Here is a 27,296-nt window from a genome sequence, read left to right on the forward strand (position 1 = left end):
GATGTATAACTCCCTGTAGTGAGTCTGGAGCCAAGGCAGGGCCTCTGTGCACCAGGCACTATTGGCGGGCTCAGTCATCCCTAATGCCAGCATCTTCGAGACTTCCTTCTTGATACTGGCTCTCCCCTTATCTGACAACCTGTACATTTTTTTCTTCACAGGTGAGCTTTCTCCAGTGTCAATATCATGGACGCACAGGTGTGTGAATCCAGGCGTGAGGTAGTACAGAGAGGCAAACTGTCCCAGTAACCGGAAACAGTCGCTCTCTTGCTCTGGGGCCAGGGAAGAAGAAAGGTTGACACCTTCCACTGACCCATTGTGCTCCTGGGCAGAGAGGAGGACAGGGAAAGGTTCACTTTACTCTTCCACTACCTAATCTGTCAAAGGGAGCATCCTCACTTTGGACCTCTAATTGAGGCCTAAGGCGGTTCACATGGAGCCCCCTAGGGATCTGGAGATCTACCAAGTAGGTGGACTCCTGCTTTCGCTCCTTTACTTCGCATGGGCCGGTACAGCAGGCCTGGAGTACCCTAGGCTCTACTGACTCCATGAACTATACCTTCTGGCCAGGCTGAAACTTCACCAGAGTGACCTTCTGGTTGTACCAGAGCTTCACAGGTTACTTGATTACTTTTTGCACAAACAACACCTCTGGCTGGAGGTTGTATCTTGGGAGCCTCCTCCCACCCCTCCCTCACAAGGCTCAGAGATCCCCTGACAGGGAGGCAATAGAGGAGCTCAAAGGGGCAAAACCCTACTCCTTTCTGTGGCACCTCCTTGTAGGCAAAGAGAAGGCATGGCAGGATGACATCCCACTTATGCATTATGAGCTCAAGGAGGCCCATAATTATATATTTCAAGGTCTTATTGAATGTCTTCATAGGACCATTGGTTTGGAAGTGAAAGTGTGTTTTGAATTTGTTAGTTACCCCACAACCATCCTCCCTTTGGAACCCCACATGTGTAAAAATCCCCATCAGAGCTCTAGCTACCACATGTGCAGTCACTGACCACAGAGATATGGCTTCTAGATAATGGGTGGCATGGTCCACCAAGACCAGGAGCGACCTGTTCCGTAAGACAGTGTTGAGGTCCAAGGGTCCAATGACGTTGATGCCCTTCTTTGCAATAGGGGTGCCAACAACTTATAATGAGGTCAGGGGAGCTTTTTGCCTGGATTTCCCACTGGCCTAGCAGGTGAGACAGGACCTACAGAATGCATCTGAGGCTGTCTTCCTTCTGGGCCAATATAGGTGGGAGACAAGCCTGGTTAAGGTCTCGTCTTGCTCTAATTATTCTGCCAGGGGTATATCAAGAGTCAAACACAGTAGGAAGGTCCTGTAACACGGGGGGAACATCAGCACATGGGCTGCTCCAGAACAAGGAGCCTTGGGCTCACTATTTAGGAGATATTTGTCCCAATAGATTAGGTGAGCCCCAGAGGCTTCACCTGCTGCCTGGGCTGTGATATGCTGCCTCAAGAGTGGGACACGCTTTCTACATACTGCAGTATTCCTCCCTGGTTGGCCCACACTCAACTAGCCAACCAGCAAGCTCAGGTAGGTCACCTAGGGCAGCAATGTCCTCCCCATTTGGTCAAGAGGCCTTCTCTTCAGGGGCCATCAACCTCAAACTTGGGAACTTCTGGGACTGGTTTCCCACCCCCGCTCCTCTTGGCAGCTGTCTGGGCCACCGTTTCAGGTGCCCTTGACTCTCTCCGCGAGCGGCCTTGGACCATGAGGTCATACAGACCCACTCAGGCAATCCCAATATTTCCAAGTGTGACCTGAGCCCTCCCTCCCGACAGGCATGGCAAGACTCTAAGTTTTGTCAGGGAACCTGAGACCCCCACTCAAAGCGAAGAAGGCTCTCACGATTGTTGGCATCTATGACTTGGTGGAATTTGTTTGAAAGGACCTGCTCTGCGGACACCAGCTGACTCTTGACAGTAGTCATACTGGCTTCTGTGACTCTCAGAGCCTCCACGTGTTGCCCATTGATTTTGACCCACTTTCTATACTTGGAAGTATTTGCAGGCATATGGGCTTTTGGTACCATCTCCGTATCCCCCAGCGAAACTAGGGGCACCTCCTTCTGCTCTCCAAAGCTAACTGAGACTACCTCCTTATGGGGTTCTGCTGGCTCCATAACACATACTATCTGGCCAGGCTGCAACTCCACCAGAGTGACCTGCTGGTAGTACCAGAGCTTCATAACTTTTTGACTGGCTTCCTGATCTGAAATCTCCTGGACATAAAAGACTTCCATCCTTTGCACTTGGACTCTGCCATCTGTGAGTCTACTATGTCAATTGGTGCCACCCTAGTCCTGGACATTTAGAAGTGGGCCTAAGGTGCTTGCCAGCGGAAGCAACACATCTTCTCTGCTGAGCGACGCAATCTCGAGCAGAAACAACGCATCTTCTTGGCTTGGCGTCACATCCCTGTGCAGAACCGACAAATTTTTGCAGTTGTATGGATTGGACCCGTTGCAAAAGACTTGCATCGCCACAGCCTCCTGCACTGGGACCAACACATTGCCTTTGAAACCACCACTGCTCAACGCTTTACCAGGCGCACACTCATCACATCCCTTATCCACGACAGCCTTGATACAGACACCAGAACTCCACATTGCAGCTTCACTGCTCATTGGAACCAACGCATCACCCCTACTGCACCTCGCATACACGACACCGGACTTTGCATCGCAAGCCTCATTGACATCAACGCATATGGACCTCGCACCACAGCCTCATCGCATCTCGGAAGCAACGCATCACATCACATCGGCTGTGCAATGCATCTTTGACGTGGATCCACATAACGCTCTGCAACCAGGATTAAAGCGATTTGTTTGCAGGTCTAACTGGGTCCCTGCAGCCGGCCCACGCTCCGTGTTGGTGTCCAGATATCTCCCAATAGCACTTTTTGCTTCTTTGCGCTATTTTTCTTAAAACTTTGAAATCCAGTATCCCCAGTTCTACTTATTGGATTTTTTGTGTTTGGGTCTTATTTTTTGTATTAAATTAAGCTCTATTTTCCTAACCTGGTGTGGAATCTTTTTGGGTGATGTTTTCACTGTTTTACTGTTTGTAGTGATGCATAAATACATTACACATTTCCTCTAAAGTTAAGCCTGACTGCTCTGTGCTAAGCTCCCAGATGGTGAGCACAGGTTAATTTAGAGTTTGCCTGCTTCTTACCATAATTAGTATTGTGGCTGCTGCTTGACCAAGGCTCATACTCCAGTCAACTACAAGCTCAATTTCTAACAACTGAACTCTGTGCAAACAGGAGCTTACTCAAGGGATGGAACACACCGAGCCAGTAGTAATCAGGGCCAAAGTGCCACCAGAACAGAGAGTCAGAAATGCGTAGTTTGTTATAAGGTATATCAAAAGCAATATAAGGAATAGGGTGTTGGATTGAGGATGATATAAATCACTAATAGCTGCCTCTTTCTTTAGGTAGGAACTCTTCTACAGCACAGATGGTGCCCAACTATGTGACCAGACAGAGTGATGATATCCAGTAAACGCCTTGAAAATGTAAATGTTGTTAGACCTGTAGGTTTAATGACTGAGATAATCTACTTGGCCGATCCGTAATTTACTCGACCCGTGATATGGTCTTGTATGTTTTTTTTCAAATTTAAATTGCCAGCCCACCATCCCTAAAATCTGTGGCCCACCATACTGCTATGAAACAGAAAACATGAATTGGGTTGCTAACGTACTTCCCCGAGGAAGGGACCATGTGTTTCAGAAGTGGTGGAAATTTGACAGGATACCAGCAACATAGATACACACAAAACCGCATAAGTGCGCAAAATAACACCTCAGTGAGGCGATTCAGGCACTTCCCTATTAGTACTGCTGCTTTTAAGAACCTCTGTACACAGATGTTACTATTTCCAATTTATAACATGATTTACTGATTTTGAGACAGGTGAAAGGCTGAGTCACCATCTTGAGAGTTAAACTCATGATCTTCCGATTACTACATTTTTCATCAGTGACTATTCAATTTATTGAGTTGAGTTTCTTCGAGCACTTTAACTACCTTGATTTATTTTATTTATTGATTTATTTATTGATTTATAAAGTTTTATATAGCGCGAACTTGACCCAAGAGGGTATCATAGCGCTTTACATTTTGAATCGTTGCATTACAAGTTCTATCAGATACAAGAGCATAGTAGGGTACAGTACACATAAAAAATGTTACAGTAATTCGAGGAGGGAGGGGAGGAAGGAGTAATAGCAGGGAGGCTAGGAGGAACAATGTCCAGCAGGGTAGGTGATGGTCAAGGGGGAAACCAGGGCCAATCTCCTCATTAGCTGTCAAGCAGCTCCACCGATCAACAGCCATGTTGCTCAGGTCTCCGCGATCAGGAAAAAACAGTTTTACGTTTATTTGATTTGCGAAGGTTATATAGCTCTATCTAGACCCAGAGGTATCAGAGCGCAAAACCAGGGGAACGATGCATTAGAAGGTACATAAAGAGGATTATAAAGCGCTGGCTTTACCCGTCGGTATCAGAGCACTATAACAGAGGCACATTGCGTTAAAATTACATCAGTTACAATAGCATAGTAAAGTATAGTAAACAAACAACAAGGTTGAGAGAATTTATTGGAAAGGAGGGGAGGAAGAAGCCATAGCAGGGAGACGAGGAAGAACTGTGTCCAATGTCTGACTGGGTAGGTGACGGTCGAGGGGTAAACCAGGGCCAATCTCCTTATTAGTTGTCTAGTAACTCCATCGGGCATTAGCCATGTTGCTCAGGTCTCAAAGTTCGAGCAAACAGTTTAGAATAGATACATAGGCTACGAGGATAGAGGTAAACGAAGAAGGTGGGAGGGGCGGGGGGGTGTAAAGACAAGCCAAACGGGAGCTGGGGCTACCATATAGGCCGATGCAAAATGAAGGAGAAACCAGCGTTCCTGTAGTTCTGTTCATTCGTCACTCAGGTGTCGGCGGGTGGAATTGACTCAGTCTACCACTTGCAGCAGGCTTCTCACGTTTCCTGATCACGTGCCCACCCCTTCGGCCCCACGGGGCGCTTCTGTGAATCTCAGGACCACCAATAGCCCCAGGCCCGCGCCACCCAGGCTTGGAGAATTTCAGGGACCAGCCAATCAATTCCTGCAAAAGAGCAAGAAAGCAAGAGGGGGAGTTATGGACCGAAGGAATTTTAGAGGTCCTCTTGAGGTCAGGCATAGTCCTGGAGGGGTTGAGAAATCGAAAGTCAGGCAAGGAGGTAGAAGTAATCATTGTCAGCAATGTTGGGGTCAGGTATCCTGGGACCCCTTTCCTGACCGAGACTGTGCCAAGTACAATGGGGGAGGGAAAGATCAGACTCTCATTAGATCTAAAACGGGGCCACAAGCGTTCCAAGAGGAGAAGTAAACAGAAATGGTAGAACAAACACAACATTTTGATGTGGAATTGTAACTTGGCTTAGTCAGCACATCTCAACTGCCTCACTGAGAATGGCACCAGTGACCACCTAATTTATAGTTAAAGATTACTTTGCTTACACTCCTTATGAAACTTAGTCTCGTCCTTCAAACATATCAGTTGATCTGGCTCTCAGATTAGTTGGGTATCCCCCCGACACAGTCTATGGGTGTGGTGTCTGAGTAGATGAAAGACATGCAAATAAGCCTTTCTGAAGAAAGCCTGTCATTGAAATGTTTAGTCATGGGTGCCAAGTGTGACCAATGCGACTTTGATTTTGTCATTAAGAGGTACCTCCAAGACCATCAATCATATATTCTCAATTCAAGAAACGGAATTATTGTTTCTTCAAACATTTGTGAGCTAGCAGATTTTTACTGAATGAGTTGTTCAGTCGTGTACACTGGACTATATTTCGCCACAAATCAACAAAGAGTCCTCTTTCTCAATTCATTTTGTTTTTTGAAAAGACACTTGTAAACATATACAAACATTGTATCTGAGGAGTTTTATATTCATTTAACAGTCATTGCATAAGTTAGTTTGGGACAGGACATGTATAAACAAAAAACAATACATGACATAATTAATTGTACATTTGGCAAGAAAACTAAAGAAAAAACATACAGGAACGTAAATACCGTTTTGTGTCCAGTGTCCTACACTGTCAAAGTTTTTGGGCATTTATAATTGTGGCCCTCATACTTGTAGTCTACAACAGTACTACTGGGCCCTGTTCTATTGGTGGTCAGAGCTTATTCAGGTGGGATCTTTCATTTCATTAGCCGTGATGAACAATTTAATGCGCAGAAGTTGCACTCAGTGACCGCTCTTGGCCCCGTTTATAAGTGTGCCGATGCGTTTCGACCTTCAAGGTGGGCCTATGGTGTATTTCAGGGAAGGTCTTCTTCAGGGCTGAGTACTTTGAGGTCAAGTTAAGGTAACTGAAGCCTGTCGGGTTTCTCAAGCGATATGTCAGATTCCTTAGAGGACATCTCCTATTTCGTTGTGTGGCCCCTCAGGTTTATTTCTGATTGGAAAACTTCTGTTAGATTCTTATAATTATCCTGCTAGGGTCCCAAGAACACCGGGCGGCCAATCCGACACGAGAACGCATAGGAATTCTGACCCCCGTTTTTGAGGAGTTTAATGCAACAAACTGAGGACCCCGATTGAATCCATCAGTTAGTCGGCATACAAATGAGGATTAAATTGCCAGCCCACCATCCCTAAAATCTGTGGCCCACCATACTGCTATGAAACAGAAAACATGAATTGGGTTGCTAACGTGCAACCCAATTCCCAATGAGGAGCCACCACACAGGCTAGACACGCAGGCATTTTTGGAACCCCTAGCAGGATCCCAGCCTCCAACGTCCTCAACTGGATTAGTCTCCTTCACGATACACGATGCTGCTTTGAGACACCACATTCAGAGAGCTGGGCCACAGACATTCAGAAGAAATAGCAACACTATCTGGCTCTGCCCACTTCTAATAGCTTTAGTCAGAGAGCAGCCTTGAGTGACCGCTACTGTGAATGAAGCTGTGAAAGGCAAGCCCACCACTGACTGTGCGGAGGAGCTAAAGCCTTCTGATTTAACTAGAAAGAACTCAGAGCAGCGGGCACAGCTTCTGTCCATTTGTGTAATAGTACTCCCGACCCAAAGGACTATTGAAGGCCCAAAATAGCTCTTACTCGGCCAAAAATCAGCTCGGCATAGCGAGAGGAATTTTTGAGGCCTGATTAGTATATCTCTCTTTCTTTCTCTCTGATATCCAATTCTCACTTCCCATGTCCACTTGTAATCAACATAGTGGCAGTCGGTTCTGAGAAATGTGCATGCACACATCACTGCAGTTGGATCCAGAATGCAACTTTAGTGCATTCTGTCAATCCCACACCAACAGAAATTCTCTCACTGTGGAATACTTGGGTCTCTGAATGTAAAAAAGGTACTTCTCCCGCCACTTGTAGATAACAGGTACTTGTGGTTATGCCTCATGATGCCCAGTGGTGTCATAGAATTAGTTAGCTTGTTATGAAAACTCTTAGGAAGGCCACACGGACTGACACATCATGCCCTAGCTCTGATTAAGACGGCATCTAGTCACAGGCTCTTCTGACTTTGAGATTGTTCAACCGGGATCTTTTGCTTCTATTTCATTTATTGCCTCAGACTCGAGTCGAAGATCTTTATATTTTGCTTTGAAAGAGCCCAAGGCCTACATGGGGCAAAATACGTTTTGTCTGGTCACTTTTTGCAATATCTTGCCAAACACTGTAATTTTACTCAGGACCACAAGATCAATAAGCCAATCGATAAATATATGATGACTCATGGACTTTATTATGCATTCTAATTAAAATTCAAAACTGGATTTTGACAATATCAAGAACAAACCTATACCAATAATTACAGTATACCACTATATGACCTTACCATCTAATTTGGGCTGGGCGACATATAGTCAATACTTCAAAGGCCCTTACATTGTCGGAGAAGTTTGGCCACTGCAGAAACGAAGTGGTCTTTGCCGTCACCAATCTGTGGTATGCCGGCTTTTAAATTTGGCGTGTGGGCAATTATGTTGGCAGGAAGGGCAATCCATTACCATTGTGACAGAGTACTCTTTCCTCTAGCATATAAATCGGGTCGTCAGTCTTTGTCAAAGGGGCTAGCTCCAGTTAAAGCACCCAAAACACGAGAAGTGTGAAGACTATGCACCTGGCTGTCATCAGTTTTTCTGGAATAGCAGTCAGGTAAGACACAAAGAGGGTAGGCTGTGTCTCAAAATTTCCCTCTGCTTATCAAAAGAGTCTGCTGATTGACTTCTCATTCCCAACCATCAACCACATGGCAGTGCTCAGGAAGAGATAATCGGTCGTCAGTCTTTGTCAAAGGGGCTAGCTCCAGTTAAAGCACCCAAAACACGAGAAGTGTGAAGACTATGCACCTGGCTGTCATCAGTTTTTCTGGAATAGCAGTCAGGTAAGACACAAAGAGGGTAGGCTGTGTCTCAAAATTTCCCTCTGCTTATCAAAAGAGTCTGCTGATTGACTTCTCATTCCCAACCATCAACCACATGGCAGTGCTCAGGAAGAGATAATTATCAGACCCTTCCTTACAGGTCACAATCAAATAACTAATGTATCCCTATTTCTATACTCCCACACTTCATTGTCTAAGGCTAAGCCCTCTAGCTCAGGAGGGCAGGCTATGAACCTCTGCTGTTCGGGAAGGCTGTACCACTCCCTCTATATCTTGCTACGCTTTACCAGGGTTAGCAAAAATGGATACAAATGGTATTTGCTGCCACAAGTTTGCAAACAATATAGGGTCCTTCATCGCCAGTCATACAACATACACATGGGGATTTTGATACAAGATCTTGGGATTAAATTTAAGCAGAAATGTATATACCTGAGCCTGATGGCACAACACATATCCCGGGACAGAAAAAGGTCTGATCAGTACTAGCAATCAGAAAAATGGAATGCTGCAGCCTTGCTTAATGTGTATTATATATGTTCCGGGTGGGAGTCTTAGGTTGACTAGAGAGCATGCCTGATGGGCCTGTATACACCACAGAGGTAGGCTTTTAGTTTCAGAACCATGATGTAATGCCTAGGCCTCTAGGCACATATGATTGTCGTGAGTGATCAGCCAAAACAAATATCAGGAAAACAGATAACTGTTAGAGGGAAATCTATTGAAAAAACACCAAGAACAGCAAGTTGACAATACTGTAGTGAAGATGAGTCACAACAGGAGAGATCAGTTTACCTCAAACGAGATGCAACTTGATGTCTCTCCTTTTAGCTCAATGTCAGCTCTATTTATTCTTCCAAACTACAGAGGAAAAGGTCACAAGTTGACCATTGACGTAAGCAATGTTCACACAGGACATACAAGATGGCATCAGTAGATGTAGCAATTTCTTGGAAACAGAAGCGCAGGTAGGTGTGCCGAACCTCACATGATAAGTGTGGAAACCCCACTGTGGGTTTCGGTTCTCGGAATCTAAGAGGATCAAAAATATCTTTATTTAACTGCACAGCACGTGGTAATGTCCTGCTCAACTTCTATTGGCCAAGCTTATCTGACCTTTTGTAAGTGGTTTGTTCCATCAGGCCATCTAGCCGGTTAGGTGTAAAGCTGTGGTTTCTGCAGAAACGAGTGACCAGCTATCTGACCTGTAGGTGGGATCTTGGCAGTAGCGTACACATGTGCATCAGTATGTACTAAGGCAGGATGTGTACCTGGTATTTCTTCCTATGTACGTGTTTAAGTTTAAAGGTGTAAGAAACCGCAGCGCTTCAGAGGAAGCAGGCTCTTATGTTATTGGTGCATTTTGGCACGTCTTTGGCAGATGGAAGTAGTGGTCACCTATTTTGGTAGTGTCTACCTGAGTCAGGAAGAAGACAAGGTCTATACTTCAATAGTAGCTAACAATTCAATTTGCTAACCGCAAGCTATTTCCTGACCTCGCAGGCTACTTCCTGACATTTCAACGAACTGTGGGACCTGATTAATTCAGCTAAACACATTTTTGTGGCATGGTATTATTGCACTATTTCTCGCGGAGGCCTGGAGCCTTAAAACTACTTCTAACTTCAAACCTTTGAATGGACGTTGCAGGCCTCAACTCTGTGTGTGTTTGGATATAATGTATCCTATTTTTCCCTACATCATAACCCATAGGTGGGACCACTCTGGGCAAGGGTCCAAGCCTGTATTACTATGGAGGGGACATTCCTGTCCCAACAGGTGCTGCTCCTAAATCTTACTACCTACAGCCTTCCACAACTTTGCTGTCCAATTGGCCAAACTGTCAGGAAAGTACACCTGCAATCCTGTGTTGCAGGCTGCCCATAGCAAAGTCGTATTCTTGTAAGAAAACAAACAACTGCAGCAACTTAGGGTTCTCACCCTTTATTGTCATCAACCACTAGAGTAGCATGCTATCCACCTAGACCATAAATTTGGTGGCAAATAAATGAGATCGAACATTCTCATGGTCCAGACTATTGAAAGCACTCCTCAGTGGTAACCCAGGGCCATATGTAGGTAAATCCCAAATACCGATTCTTAAGTACCGATTTTTAAAGAATTTTACCGAATTGGTAATAAGAATTCGGTATTTGGGATGTAGGCAAAAAATTGGTAAAAATTACTGAATCGGTATAATTCGGTAAATAAATACCGAATCCCCAACACCGATCGGTAAATACCGATTCGGTAACATCAGAATCTGTAAATACAGATTCTGTAAATACCGAATCGGTAATACAAAGTTAAAAACAATTAAGGAATCAGCCAATCCGGTGCAACCACCCCTCCTCCCAACCAGGAAGTGGCCACACCCATGAGGTGCACTCAATCTGTAGCTGCTGAAGAGGCTGGGAGAGCAGAGCAGAGCCCTTGAGCCACTGGGAAACTTACTCCAGAAAACCTGCAAAATGACAAGCAAAGACACTGAAAGGGGAGGTGCATAGAGAAAGAGGAAGGTGAAATTCAGCACCATGGAGCTGCCTGTCCTTGTGGAGGAGGTAGTGAAGGAACACCACAAGTTGTTTGGCAAGCAGTCCCTGAGGGTGGCGGAATCTGCCAAAAGGAAGATTTGGCTGGCAATACAGACAAAGGTTAATGCCATTGGAGTGACCCCACGGGACTTTGACGACCTCAAGAAGAGATTGTATGACCTCCGGAATGTGGCAAAGCAAAAAATGGCTGACCTCCAGAAACAAGCAAACCTGACAGGAGGAGGGAGCAACAGGGCACCTGCTCTGACTGAGCTTGAGGAGCTGGTGGAGTCTACCATTGAACCTCACAGCGTCTGTGGGATTGGGGATGCAGACAACTCAGCCCGAGCTGTCACCAGAAAAGGTAAGAAGCATGCTCAGCAATCAACCCCACCCCTTCTCCTTCTTTTCCCCTTCCCCATTGTGGTAGTGTTAACCCCACTCCAGTACAGGTTTTAGTATACACCAGCAATGCATTATGGGAGATGTAGTCATTGAAACACCTACCATGTCAGACAGCACACCAAACAACAAGGCATGCGACACACATCAGTGATGAGCAAGCTGAGGCAATAGCAACAGTGTTTCAGAGATGAGAATTTAATTGTATAAGCAGGGCTGCAGGACCACAGAGATAATGTACGATTTTCTGTCCACAGGCGAGACATCTCGCAAGCGTCCCAAGGACAAGGAAGGTAGTGCACCACGTAGGGAAGACACACAGGAGGCGAGTACCAGTGCAGGGCAAACCACACAAGCAACTGCTGCATCACCCACACTGCCAGCCTCCCAAGACCTTCCAGCGTCACCACAGCTGCAGGCCTCCCAAGACCTTCCAGCGTCACCACAGCTGCTGGCCTCCCCAGAGCGGTTTGCCTCACCACTACTCCTGTCCTCACCTGAACTGGTAGCGTCACCGACTGCAACAACACCTGCAGTGCAAAAAATCAAGAGGCATGTTTTGCCTACACTCAGGGAAATGGAGTCTTCCGCAGGAGACAGGGTGGGGGGTAACACATCAACCGTGGCAGTGGAGGACAGCAATGCTAATCAGCAGTCCACCACCGAGGGGCCCCACACAGGTGCCAGATGCCGCAGGGCTATAGACAGCAGTCAAAACCAAAATGGCGAGGGTCCTGGTGTCTTCTGCGGACTGGAGGCTAGTATGGTCAAGGTGCAGCGCATGCAGGGGAAGGCCATCCAGTCCGTCCAACGTCAGATGAGGCACCTAAATGAAAATGTGAAAAACATTGATAAGGGCATCATCTCAATGGCGAAGGGAATGAGAGAGATGGGTGCAGGCATGCAGGACATGTCTCAGTCAGTGCTGCTGCTGTGCAGCAAGCTGGACGAGGACAGGCAACAAGGCACAAGGAGAGGCAGAGGTCAGAACAACACACAAGGGCGGTGAACCGCCTAGCCACTGCCACTTCTCTGCTTTGCAGGAGCTGCGTTAACATGCAGGAGGAACTGGCACACAGCAGTAGTGAAGGCTCCAGGGGCCTTGTGAGGGTGACAAGTGCAGTTGAGGTGCTGCTGACTGCTCAGTCGGCAAAGACTGTTGCTCTGGATGTGGGGGAGAGCGAGGAGAGCACCAGTAGGAGCAGCATAACCCCCCCCCTGTTACTGACACTCCATGGGGCTGGCACTGCCCACACAGCCAGTGAGGACAGCCAGCCAATGGCATCCAGCACCAGAAGGCGTGCCCACACTACCTGACCTGGAATGGGTGAAGTAACCCAGGACTTCCATAATGTATGGCAACAATTGGACTGGCACATTTGGGCCTTTGTGTACTGATGCAGTGCAAACATATTAAAACTACGTTGTGTACATACTACAACTGGCTGTGTCTCCTTACTTACTTAGACATAGTTGCGTGTGATCTCTGCCCGTCTCTGTCTCCCATCTTTTGCTGGCGCCACTCCTGCTGTGTTGGGTTCAGGTTGTGCAAATTCATCATCGTCATCCTCAATATCTGTTCATTCTACTGCTGTTCCTTTCTTATTGTCAAGGTTGTGCAGCATTGCGCAACTTGCAATTATTTTACAGCAGATGAGGGGTTAGTACTGACGTGCACCTCTGCTTTTGTGGAGGCAGCAGAACCTGCTTTTTAACAGCCCAAAGTGCACTCATCAATGTTGCGTGTAGATTTGTGTGCCACGTTGTATCGTCTCTCACTCTGGGTTGATGGGTTCAGGTAGGGTGTCAGGATGAACGAGAGGACGGCATATGCGCTATCGCCTATGTGGAAAAGAGAGAGCCATTAATCACATGCACAATAACACCTACATCTGCAGTATCTATCAGGGTGTGTCACAGTGGTTTACCTAGCAGGTATCCTTCTCCTAATTCCCATGCTGCCAGGCGTGTGTGGATCCCACTGTTCTGGAAGATGTAGGAGTCGTGGGTGCTTCCAGGGAATTTGGCCACAATGTCTGTGATTATGTTGGAAGCATCACAGATTACCTGCACATTTATGGAGTGGGTGGACTTTCTGTTCCTGTAGATGTACTCAGTGGCTGCAGGTGGGCAGATTGGGATGTGTGTGCCATCAATGCAGCCGATGACATGTGGGAACTGTGCCATGTGGTAAAAGTCAGTCTTGATCTTCATGTGTGTCAGGGAAGCTGATGTTATTATGTATTCTCTGCATCATGGCTTCCAGGAACTTCCTGAAGAAATGGGACAGGCAGCTCTGGGACACCCCACCTATCCAGCTATCACCCCCTGGTAACTGCCAGATGCAAGCAGGTGCAGCCTACAGAGCAACTGCACATGTGATGGTATGGCGTACGCCCTTGGTGTTGGGTGCTCCAGGAGTGGGTGCAGGTCCCTTATCAAGTCCAGGATGGTGTGGGGGTGTAGCCTGTACCTTTCATGGATCTCTGCCTCAGTAAGTTCGAAGAGTGTGATCCGCTGTCTGTAGACTTGCTCCTCCCGTCTCCAAATCCTCTCTCCTGCTGCCTGTAGCCGTAACCGCCTTGCTATCACATAGAAAGCCACCATTCTGATCACACTGTTTCATTTTGGGACCTGTTTTATGGCCTGCACCTGGTTACCACCTGCTTTCAATCCATGGTAATTAACGACTCTTAAATACCGAATTTCATGAAATTCAGTATTTTAGTTACCTACATCTCTATTCTCATTTTTACCGTTTCTTATTGACCGATTCGGTAAATAAGGATTCAGTAATTCCGATTCGGTAGTTTCGAAATCGGTAATGATGAATCAGTAATTACCGCTTCATAATTAACGAATCCTTACTTTTGGCCACCAACATCTCAAATGCCTAAATACCGGTCGGAAACGGCAAATTTACTGAATTTCAGCCTTTACTGACCGGTATTTAGCTACCTACATATGACCCCCAGTTCTTTTCCCAAGAGAGCAGTCTGCAACAAGTGAATGCCATTGAACTTTCTATGCCCTTATCATCGAGTTGAGCTAGGACTGCTCCAACACCCTTGTCTTAGGTGCAAGTCTCTACAATGAAGGGCTGGCCATGGTAAGGGATCTTCAGCACAGGTGTATTGTATACACAGCCCAGTTTCTAGGTTGAATTTATCAGATTTCACATGTGTGAAATACATACTCGAACTTTACACCAACGCAGGCGTTCAGAAATCGTAAAAGTGAAAAGAATACTTGTAGGATAGTGGGTGTCTATTGCATTAACCCCCCACTTTTTCCCTGACACTTGATGCACTTTGACTTGATGAGCCCTGGATCACTGCCAATTAGGTTCCTTGGGCCTGTGTTCTTTCCCAAACATGTACCTTTGTAGCCACAATTGGTACACCTTTGACCACAGGTAAGCCTCTTGTAACAGGTACCATGGGTACCAAGGGCACTGTGACCAGGGAAAGCCTCAAAGGGCTGCACCATCTATTGTGCCACCCTTAGAGACCCTGCACCTTCACCCCACACACTGCCATTGCAAGGTGCGTGTTTTGGTGCAGAGAAAAGTAAAGTCGACATGGCACATTGCCTGGTGCCTAGGTAAGTCATCCCTTTAGCAGGATTCACTAGTTCCCAGGTGAGGGTACAGTTGCATGAGCACTGTACCCCTGCAGTGTCTAAGTCCCTTCTTAGACATTGTAAGTGCAGTAAAGCCATAAAGAGTATATGGTCTGGGAGTTGTTCATTACGAACTCCACAGCTCCATAATGGATTTACTGAAACCTGGGAAGTTTAGTAGCAAACTTCTCATCACATTAAACCAACACTGATGCCAGTGTGGGATTTAATGTAAAATGCACTCCAAGGGCATCTTAGAGATGCCCCCTGACAAACAACCATTCAAGGTGTGGTTCCCGAAAGGCTGCCCTTTATTTGCCACCACCAGACAGGTTTCTGGACCACTAGGTAGAGGGCATCCGCTCTCTAGGCCCAGAAAAAAAGCCAATCCTGGACAGAGGTGTCAATCCTCCTCACCCAGGAATGGACTGGGTCCACGAGGGGGAAGCTTCAAAAGCCTGACGCCTTTGTTAGCTGTCCCTGCCTTTTGTTGCCCCCAGTAACTGGCTCCCGCCGATTCTGACCTCCACTTTGGGCAGGAGAATCTGCAGGAAAACCAAGTTAGGAGGAGAGGTGTGCCCACCTTTGCCAACCCCACCCCTCAGGTGGGGGAGGCGATGTGAAGTACACATCTCAGGCCCATCCCTTTTGCAGATGAGGGGGCGTAGCCAATTAGAGAGAAGCTCCTGCCCCCTCTCCACCTGGAGGGTGACATAATAAGAGGTGTATTCACCCCAAGGAAGAGTCCTATTGGTCCCGACCTGCACACCCCTGAAATGTCCCTAAATGTAGTATTTCGGGGGACCCTGAACCTTACCTCCCTAGATTTCTGCAACCTATGAAGAAGAAGGACGGAAGAAGTCGCACAGCAGAGGAGACTGTGGAGAAGAACTGACATGGCCCCAGCCCTACCAGCCCGTTGCAGTTTCCGGATATTCTGCACCAAAAGTCTGCTTTTCCTGCAGCCAGTGACCTCCAGAACCCCTGGTAGGACTGACTACCTTCAACAAAGACAGGATCTCCTGCAAACAGGAGCTCTGTTCCACAGAAACTCCAAAGAAAAGCTCTGAGCCTGCTGAGGACAAAGATACTCGACACCTGGAAACACCACTGCACCTATTACCTATGGCACAAGTCTAAGTGGTCAATCAATCAATCAATCACAGCATTTATATAGCGCACTACTCACCCAGAGGGTCTCAAGGCGCTAGGGGAGGGGGGTCCGCTACTGCTCGAACAGCCAGGTCTTGAGTTGCTTCCTGAAGGTGAGGTGGTCCTGGGTCAGGCGGAGGTGGGTCGGGAGGGAGTTCCAAGTCTTGGCGGCGAGGTAGGAGAAGGACCGTCCCCCTGTGGTGGCTCTTCGGATGCGGGGGACGGCGGCGAGGGCGTGGCCGGTCGATCGAAGCTGGCGTTTGGGAGCGTAGAAGTTGAGGCGGTTGTTGAGGTATTCTGGGCCTTGGTTGTGCAGGGCTTTGTGTGCGTGGGTGAGGAGACGGAAGGTGATTCTCTTGTTGACCGGGAGCCAGTGCAGGTCTCTCAGGTGTCCGGAGATGTGGCTGCGACGGGGGATGTCCAGGATGAGTCGTGCTGAGGCGTTCTGGATCCGCTGGAGTCTCTTCTGGAGTTTGGCAGTGGTTCCGGCGTAGAGGGAGTTGCCGTAGTCCAGACGGCTGGTGACGAGGGCCTGGGTGACCGTGTTCCTGGTCTTGGTGGGGATCCACCGGAAGATCTTACGTAGCATGCGCAGGATGTTGAAGCACGACGAGGAGACGGTGTTGACCTGTCTGGTCATGGAGAGGGAGGAGTCCAGGATGAAGCCCAGGTTGCGTGCGTGGTCTGTTGGTTTGGGTGCATTGCCTAGGGCGGGGGGCCACCAGGAGTTGTCCCAGGCGGAGGGTGAAGATCCCAGGATGAGGACTTCCGTCTTGTCTGAGTTCAGTTTCAGGCGGCTGTTCTTCATCCATTCGGCTACCTCTTTCATCCCTTTGTGAAGGTGGGCTCTGGCGGTGGCGGGGTCGTTGGTGAGGGAGAGGATCAGCAGGGTGTCGGCGTAGGAGATGATGTTGAGGTTGTGCTGCCGTGCGATGTCTGCGAGGGGGCTCATGTAGACGTTGAAGAGGGTTGGACTGAGCGAGGAGCCTTGAGGAACGCCGCAGATGACTTTGGTGGCTTCTGATCTGAACGGGGGGAGGCGGACTCTCTGTGTCCTTCCGGCGAGGAAGGAGATGATCCACTCCAGTGCCTTCTCCTGGACTCCGACGTTGCTGAGGCGCTGCACTAGTGTACGGTGGCAGACAGTGTCAAAGGCCGCGGAGAGGTCTAGGAGGATGAGGGCTGCTGTTTCTCCGTTGTCAAGCAGGGCTCGGATGTCATCGGTGGCTGCGATCAGGGCGGTCTCGGTGCTGTGGTTGGCCCGAAAGCCAGACTGCAAGAGGTCGAGGGATCCGTTCGTCTCGAGGAAGGCGGCCAGCTGCTTGTTGACGGTCTTCTCGATGACTTTTGCAGGGAACGGGAGCAGCGAGATGGGGCGGTAGTTCTTGAGGTCGGTGGGGTCGGCTGGTTGCTTCTTTAGTAGAGCGCTAAGTTCGGCATGCTTCCAGCTCTCCGGGAAGGTGGCGGTGTTGAAGGAGGTGTTGATGATGTCCCGCAGGTGGGGTGCGATGACAGCGTCGGCCTTGTTGAAGACGTGGTGAGGGCAGGGGTCGGTCGGAGATCCGGAGTGGATGGAGTTCATCGTGCGGACGGTGTCTTCGGTGCTGATCGGGGTCCAGGCGCGGAGGGTGGTGGTGGGGGGCGGTGGTTCGGTCGTGGCGTGCGTCGGTTGAGTGCTGAAGCTGTTGTGTATGTCCGCGATCTTGTTGTGGAAGTAGGAGGCGAGGGAGTTGCAGAGATCTTGCGACGGGGTGATGTCGTTGTTTCCGGCGTTGGGGTTGGAGAGCTCTTTAATGATGTTGAAGAGTTCCTTGCTGTTGTGTGCGTTGTTGTCCAGTCGTTCCTTGAACGCAGTTTTCTTGGTGGCGTGGATCAGTTGGTGGTGTTTTCGGGTGGCGAGCTTGAGGGCAGTCATGTTGTCCGGTGTTGGGTCTCTGCCCCAGGCTCTCTCGAGAGCTCGGCAGATCTTCTTGGAGCTCTTGAGTTCGTCGGTGAACCATGGGGCCTTCTTGCTGCCGGGTCTGCTAGGCGGGGTCCTAAGAGGGGCGAGGTCGTCTGCGCAGTCGCTGATCCACTTCGTGAGGTTGGTGGCCGCTTGGCTGGGGTTCGCTGCGCTGGTGGGTGGGTTCTTGTTCAGGGAGGTCGCGAGCTAGTCGGCTGTGATCTTGTTCCAGCTTCTGCGTGCAACCTGTTGCTGGTGGTGGTGGGTCATGGTCCTTTTGAAGCTGAAGTGGACGCAGCTGTGGTCCGTCCAGTGGAGTCCGGTGGCGTGGCTAAAGGTGATGTCCTTGCTGGCTGAAAAGACGGGGTCGAGTGTGTGTCCGGCGTAGTGGGTTGGGGTGGTCACCAGCTTCTTGAGTCCGAGGTTTGCGAGGTTGTCCAGCAGGGTGGTGGTGTTGCGGTCGTTGTTGTTCTCCAGGTGAAAGTTGAGGTCCCCGAGGAGGATGTAGTCAGCAGAGGGGAGGGCGTGCGGGCTGACGAAGTCGGCAATGTCCTCGCTGAATTGTGTGCGTGGTCCCGGGGGTCTGTAGATGAGGGTGCCTCTGAGGGTGGTCTTGGGGTTGATGTGGACCTGGAAGTGCAGGTGCTCGGCGGGTGCGAGGGTGTCGTCGGTGTTGGTCGTGATGCTGATGGTGTTCTTGTGGATGATGGCGATGCCTCCTCCAGTCTGGTTGATGCGGTCCCTCCAGATGATCTTGTAGCTGTCTGGGATGGCGATGGCAATGTCGGGCGCTGAAGAGGCGTTCATCCACGTTTCCGTGAGGAAGGCGACGTCTGGGGCTGTGGTGTCGAGCAGGTTCCAGAGCTCGACGGCGTGTCTGTGGACGGAGCGGGTGTTGAGCAGGATGCATTTCAGGTGGCTGCTGCTGTTGCTCGTCTCGGTCTTGGTCGGTGTAGTGCAGGTCCGGATGCAGGTGAACTTGCAGGAGTGGCAGCAGAAGGGTCCGTGGGTGCGTCTCTGGGTGGCTCGGTAGCAGCCTGAGATTCGGCCGGCGTTGAGAGCGTTGAGTTCAGTGGCGTCGTACGTCCGGCGGGTGGGCTGGGGTCTGCAGTGATCAGGGGTCCTGGCACTGGGCATGGTCCAGGCGCGGACGGGTGCAGACGGGCTTACCTTTGGCGCGCTTAGGGTGCGCCCGCTGCGCGTCACCGCTGCGCGATAGGCACTCTGCCATATGTGCAGGGTGGGGGGGCGGAGCGTGGCAGGAGCAGCTGGGAGGCGGGAGCGGGGCGGCGAATGGGAAGGGCGACACAGGGGAGTGGGCGGGGCCGCAGGGGGGCAGCGGCGGGGAGGTGGCGGGAAACGCGGCAGGGGCTGGGCTCAACAAGGGGAGACAGGGGACAACAGCGGACTAAGGCAGAAAAAACTTGCAACGTAGGGGAGAAATACAGATGCAGAATACAGGCTACAAACAGCTAACTACAGCGGAACAAAAGTTAACAGGGAGAAGAAGGAGCAGGCAGCGCAGGCAGGGCACAACCAGAAGCAGCGGCCGGGGACCAGGGGCACCGCTGCGGGCAGCGGCCGCACTCGCCTGGAACCAGGTGCACAGCTACGGGCAGTGGCGGCACTTGGCGGGAGCGGGGGCAGCCTGGACTCACACCCGGAGGAGTGAGCTCGGTGCGTGGGGTGACCGGCCCAAAGGTCACTGCTCACTACCGGGCGACCTCCACCCTATATGGTCCAGTGGGTGGGAGGAGCAGCTGGGAGGCGGGAGCGGGGCGGCGAATGGGAAGGGCGACACAGGGGAGTGGGCGGGGCCGCAGCAGGGCAGCGGCGGGGAGGTGGCGGGAAATGTGGCAGGGGCTGGGCTCAACAAGGGGACACAGGGGACAACAGCAGACTAAGGCAGAAAAAACTTACAACGTAGGGAGAAATACAGATGCAGAATACAGGCTACAAACAGCTAACTTCAGCGGAACCAAAGTTAACAGGGAGAAGAAGGAGCAGGCAGCGCAGGCAGGGCACAACCAGAAGCAGCGGCCGGGGACCAGGGGCACCGCTGCGAGCAGCGGCCGCACTCGCCTGGAACCAGGGGCACAGCTACGCTACGCTGTCCCAGCGATATCCCCCAGCACTCTAGAGTCTGAGTCTGTGAAATTTTAGTTTGCGAACTGAACATCATCTGCGCCATCTTGTCCATTCCTCAGACTCACGTACAAATATGCATGCACGGCAGCCATTTTAGGTACCATGGTCTCCCTGTTCCCGATCAATCGCCAGCGCGCTCCACTGACCCTGCGAGCATCCCCCGTGCACCCTGGCTGCCCCCGCTCTCACATGCACAAGTCATAAACCCTCTCCATCCGCGTGACTCTGCCCCTGGGAGTCACACCCCGCGCCTGACCAACACCTCCTTTCTACGCTCGATTGTCCGCGCAGACCATTCCTTTTATGAATGCCTCTCCTTTGATGACCCCTTCCTCTGAGCCCGATTGTCTGTACGGATCCCAGGCCATCACCTAGCCAGAGGATACAGTTTATTGCCCCCTACTGTATGGAGTTGCTCCTCTTCAAAAGAGCTACTATTGATCATGCCCCCCCCCCCTGAGATCCGATCAGGCGCACACATTCTAAGAATCGGCGGAACGTCCAGCTGCGTGACAGCCCCCTCCTATTGTATGTGGGGTGGGGACCTCTACTGTAGATACGTGTGAGAATGTGCCTGAAACGGGGATTCCGGGGATGTCTTTTCATACTTCAAAGTGTCTTTGTTGCAATAAAGAATGCTCACATGTCATAAACTAGGGTATAAGAGGCCAGGCCTCAGAGAGGCTGTTAGAGCACCTCGAAACGATACCTCGTTGTCCGATCTGATGTGTTCTGCTCCGTCGGAATAAAACTTTGTTTCCCGCCTTCCTGTCTCCAGCGCCTGCCTCTTTGTTTGATAACCCCTGCATGGTATTAGAGGCGTTTAACGCCGGGCAAATACTTGAGAGTCATCGACCTAACCGCCTGACCATTTTCCATTTTCATCAATTGGCGTCCCAAACGTGGGGCCCATCAGCGACACGTGGATCCAGTGGGAGAGGTCCCGACGACAGAGTGAACGACTGCAACGATCGGAAGTGCACCTACCCGATAGACCCTCGTCTGGCAGCCGGTCATCCGAACTTCACTGGTTCCGAGCAGACCTCTCTCGAGTGATCTACGGTCCTGACAGGGAACCATCAGGAGTGCCGCAGTAACAACAGAAAATAGAGGACGATCGGGCGTTGGAAACGGAAGACGAGAAACTGTCCATGCGGTCCGGGTAAGGTCGTGAAACACGACGAATTACGAATTGATTGATTGTTTGACTAATTGAAATACTAGTATTTGTTTTGTCGCTCTTTGAGATATTCGCTACCTACAAACAGAGAGGAATAGAAATATTCTGTCTCCCTTTGCAGATAGTGAAGGGTCGGTAACGCGGACCTTTGTCCCCCATTGTAACCCGTCGTGCCTATCTCTTCTTCCCACTGATTGATTGTTGGACTCATGGGTTCTCTGGTTCGTTAGATTCGATGCCTGAGATACTCGGTTGCTCCTTGAGACATTCGCTGCCTGCAAATGGGGAGGAATAGAAATATTCGGTCTCCCTTTGCAGACAGTGAAGGGTAGGTAACGCGGACTTTTGTCCCCCGTTGTAACCCGTCGTGCCTATTTTTCTCCCCACTGATTGATTGCCGAACATAGATTGTTTACAGAATAGGGCCTTTGAGATATTCTCTGCTTGCAAATAACAAAGGAAAAAAATATCCTGCCTAGTCTTTGCAAGTAGTGAAGGATAGGTAGTGCGGACCTTTGTCCCCCGTTGTAATCTGTCATGCCTGTCTTCTCCCCACTGATTGGTAGCTGGTACAGCCCGGACCGCTTATTAGAGATGAACCATCCAGCTCCACTGGAAGGCACCCCTAATAAGGACATGTTCACTAAGCATGGACTAGTAGCTGTAGCTTATAGTAAGTTATGGCATAAATATACAAAGAAGGACCCCGAAAGTCAGTGGCCACTGATAGGTTCCTTTGATGATCATAAAATAGAAACATTAGAAGCAGCTCTTCGGAAAAATAAGACAACGCCCACCATGCTCGATAGTGTCAGCATGTGGCGCAAAGAAGCAGAGCAGCGAAAGAAAAGAGAAGAAGCAAAAATAGGGAAAGAGTTACGAAAGGCAGCCCACCTGGCCACTAAGAAACTAGAAGAAGAAATAAAAGAAAGAGAGGAAGCTAGACAAAAGCAGGAATCAGGGTCGGCAGGCCAATGCCCTGTTAGGACCCCCTCTATGCTCTACCCTGAGCTGCCCTCCAAACAACGGGCGAACAATGAGTTACTGCTAGGTCCTCCGATCATCTACATGCCCCCTCCATATGCCCCCTGCCAACCTCTAGTACAGCACCTGCCAGCTCTGAGTGCGAACGAGAGTGACCTTAGCGCTAGTGCCCCAGCCCTCGCGGCCTCCGCACCGGCCGCATTAGTAACAACATCAGATGAACTCGAGGCTAGCAAACAACCACCAGCCAGACCAAATAGGTTGAGCAAAGACGAGCGGGATGGGATTGACAAGATAGCAAAGACACTGGTAGAACGGAAAGAGAGTGAGGAATACACGATGGATATGCACAATTCACATGCCGGTAGCCACAGACGGCATTTCATTCTACGATTCAGCTACCACACCCTGAACGCATATGAGGATAGGTATCAGAATCAGGGTCCTGCTAAACTGACAACTTTATATAGGAAGGTCGATGTTGGAGATGGGACTGAGCACGATGTGGCGGACCTCTTCATGCAAAAGCTTGAGGTCTTCCGCCACCTCACGGAACAGAAACCAGAAGTTAAGATTACAGTCCCTGAAACGACTGGGTCCTCATCAGAAGTAGCCAACACTATGATGCCTATCAGAGAAGCCGCCCCCTACTGGGTTCCCCCACGAGGTCAGGGGACAAACGACGATATCAACCACGCAGATGCAAAGGGGAGGGTTGTGTACAATTGGGTTTATCAACCATGGGATCAACAGGATATTTTAACTTTTAGGCAAACCCTGCCCGATTTAAGAAAGAACCCGACAGCATTTTATACCGAATTAGGCACAGCCTTGGGTTCAACGATAATGACTCTAGCGGACATTGACTTGTTTTTCGGGTTATGTCTGCCGGCTGACGTGTGGAAGCAAATCCGGAAAGCCGACCACACATCTGTTCGGACATGCCTGGAATCAACTCAGTGAGCTAGACAGACGGCGAGAGCCCGGAAAGAGACCGGTAAAAGACATACTGGAACTCCCGGATAAAATAGTTCAGAAACTAAAGACATTGATCCCAGAGAACAAGGTAGATTGGTCGATAGTCACGGCTTGTCGTCAGAAACCCCAGGAAGACGTATCAGAATACTTCTCCCGATTTGAGACGGTGTTCTCCGACTACAGTGGCCAAGACATGACCACCGCAACCGGACAACACCTATTCGTGCAAAACTATGTAAAGGGTCTATCGCAAGAGGTCTCCCAAAAGTTACAAACGAGCGAGAGTAGTTGGGGGGCCTCCAAACACGCAGCTATCCTTCAGATGGCTCAGTACTACGAACACCAAAAGAATGAGAATGATAGGGCATCCGAGAGAAAGAAGAAAGATTTGAAAGAAAGGGTGATGATAGCCCAGATACAAGGGGTGGCAGTCGGAAGAGAACCCCACAGGGGGAGCTACCAATCAGCCGCCCCTAGAAATCCACCCCCAAAGGACCGCACACCCACTCCCTACTCTGGACGTAGGGACATAGAGGATAATCAGTGTGCATTTTGCAGAGGATTCGGGCATTGGAAGTCTCAATGTCCGGTTCTTCTGGAACTAATTAAAAATAAAGAGACGAGGGATATGACGAATGGCCCCAGGACTAGAGGGCAGGGACAAGGGCACACAAACGACACCAACAACGACAGACCAGGTAGATCGAACACGTTTGACCGCCCCCGACAGAACCAGTATCAACTGTCTGACTGTGAGAGCACCCCCGACTTTGCATAGGACTGAGGTTCCGTGACAATTGTAAGTGGTGCTTTCGACTCGCACGAATATAGTCGAGTCTGGTATCTATGAACCGCAAATGACGAGTTTAGTGGGTGTACGCAGTTTCGCTGTGCTAACCTAAACCGTTCGTCTGTTACGTGGGTATTTCTATCTGTACCCACGGGTTCCATCTTAGATACGGCATCCATTTTGTCTCTTGCCCTCAAGTAGCCAGCGAACGGACGTTGTCCGCTTCGCGACCCTGGGACTCCCAAGATATTTGCGGAAGACACATGTCCTTTGTAAGTGTCTTTATGATGAGGGGGATGCTACTGTAAAGCAGATGGCGCCGCTCGAGGCTCATCTTGCCGCACGGACTTATTGTCTCAGCCGTGCATCTCATTAGGCACGTCCCTTTGATGCCTGTATCTCGTGTTTCCCGATACCTCCCCTTTTACACCCTTTCCGATCTCCCCACTGTTTCCCTTTTCCTCCGCACCTGTCCTTGTCCCTATTTCGATCTGTTTTACTGTTGATTGGAATGCACTAATGGTGGGAAGATGGGTTTCTCAGTTGGGAACCGCCAAATGTTTCCGCACTTATGTCCCGGACCTTGTGCGTTCCAAAGTGACCAGAACGACCCCTCTGGGGAATGATTGTGGGAACCGGGTCATAAACTTTTGTGTTCAATGTAACTCTATGGGAAAATCGTGTATAAAAGGAGCGATTCACAGAACCAATTTGAAGCAGTCTCCCCAAGTTGCACGAGTTGTACTTGTCGTGATTTCTGTGTTCCCTGCAGTAAATAAACCTTGAATCTTTGACGTCGAAGGAAGTGTCCCGTGTCTCTGTGATTCGTACGCCGGAGCAGGTTACCCACGAAGGTTTCAGGTGTTATGCCCTGGCACCGCTGGGTTCTAAATAACCCAGTCCTTCAGTTGGCGCCCAACGTGGGGCTGCATCAGTGGTACCGGTCCAAGCCCGACGATCGTGAGGAACTTCGTGTGAAATCTCCGAGGGAAGGTGCACCCCGCTTCATCGATCCTGTTGTCGAAATAAGTGGCCCGAAGACTTTTCCCGCGAAGATTCCCGCCTCCTGACGGCTGCGACGGACTGCTGCCCTGACTGTAGACCTGTTTTGGCGCCTGGCGTAGACCTTGGTAGAGCGAGACGATTGACGGGCCTTCCTGGTGACGCCATCGATCTTTGAGTTAAGTATGTGTGGGTCGCTCCCAGAGTTCTTGGTTGTGGTTACTTAGTGGTTGCATGGTTCCATTGCATTTGTAGTTTTTGGTACTTTTGTTGTGTTGTTTGACGACTGCAGCCGCCAAAAACCGAGGGTTTTGTTCTTTGCTGGGACTTGGTAAATCCCGTAACCCTTGAAGTTTGTGAAACTCGGCTAGTGTGCAAGATGCCTGGTCGTAGTACTTTGTTTAGTTGTTTTAGACCTTGTGGTACGGATTCCCGACTGGAGGACTCGTGTCCGATACCTCCGGTTGGAACTCCCACTTATGAACTGTACAGTAAACATGGGCTAGGCCCGATTACCTTTAATGATTACTGGATCAAATACACGAAGAAGGACGGTGACCTTCGTTGGCCACCCCATGGTAGCTTCGAGGCCCCGATTTTAGATAATCTAGAGATTAAATTGTTTGAAAGAAAGTCAAGGCCGGCCATGTTTGATGCCTTTCGGTTGTGGCGTAAAGAAGCCCGACAGAAAGAAATCAGACAGACTAAACGTAATCAGCAAGATAATGTTGCTACCATAGTGAAGAAAGCAGAGCAATTTCAGCGCGACAAGGAGGTTAAGGATAAGGAAGTGTTTGACAGACTACAGCGTATGACCGTAGATAAATGTTATCCCGCTTTGCCTACGGAGTCGGAAAAGAAGGAAGAGCCAGTTGAGGATTCTTTAATGTCCTATCTTATGAAGTCGCCACCTCCGTACGTACAGGGTACCGCAGCTCCTGTGGTCCCTGCCGTACCTATTCTTCCGCCTATTCTTCCTCCGCCTGTTCCTCAACCTGCACCCGCTCTTCCGACTGTTCCTGCTCCTTTGCCTGTTGCTATCCCTACTGCTCCTCCGCTTCCACATACTCCTGTCCCGCTACTGCTCCTGTTTTGTTAACTCCTGCTGTTGTTACTGTTTCTACTCCTTCACTTGTTAGTCCTGTGTCCTATACTTCTCCCTCTACTCGTTCTCGTACTACTCCTCTTGCGGCTAGCTTCTTTCATTCGCTCGGACCTGTTCATGGGTCCGCTGGTTCCGATGGTCCTCAGAGACGTAGTCAGCTTCCTGGTAGCAGAGAACGCGTTGCGCTATATAATATGGCGATGGGTTGGATGGTAAACCCTCTTAGAAGTCCACCCCGTGTTGTACTCGAAACATTTTGTCAATTCAATATACCAACCCAGAGATATGTGTTCGATGAAATGTGTAAGTTCCTTCGCGATCAGATATCGGCCGATGCGCCTGACGAGGTGCTGACCGCCCTGTCTGATCTTCAGCTTCAGTTCTCGAATGGGCTGATAGTGGATACCAACGTTCGACGTGCTGTTTAGCGGTTGCTATCCTTTCGTCCCACTCCGATACCTCATGCGTTGTTTGTTGAGGATATTGAAAAACAGCCAGACGAGTCTGGTCAATTTCCTATGCGAGAAGTTCAACCGGTTTGGATACCACCTAATCCTAATGCCGCTCCTCCGACGACAGTGGGACATTTCCAGAGAATATGGATACATCTCCCATGGAAACGTTCGGAAGTATTACAGGTGAAGCAATCTTTGCCTGACCCACGCAAAAATCCTACAGGGTATTACAAAGAATTATCGCAGCTCGTAGATGCTACGGTAATGAATCTTGCCGATATCGATATGTTGTTCGGCAATGTCGTACCGCAACCGGTATGGGCTAAGATTCGCCATGAAAACCATCCGAATTAATTAGGTGGTGCTTGGGCTGCCATTGTAGCGGCAGATGCCGGACAAACGGCTGCTGCTAAACCCGACCAGCTGATTGTTGATCTCCCTCAAAGAATTATAACATTAATGAAAACTCTTATGCCAGCTATGAGGGTGAACTGGGACAAATTGTCAGCTTGTAAGCAAAAGAAGGACGAGAGTGTTTCCGAGTTC

The sequence above is a fragment of the Lissotriton vulgaris genome, chromosome 2_2 (genome assembly GCF_964263255.1).
Source record: "Lissotriton vulgaris chromosome 2_2, aLisVul1.2, whole genome shotgun sequence".
Classification (NCBI taxonomy): domain Eukaryota; kingdom Metazoa; phylum Chordata; class Amphibia; order Caudata; family Salamandridae; genus Lissotriton; species Lissotriton vulgaris.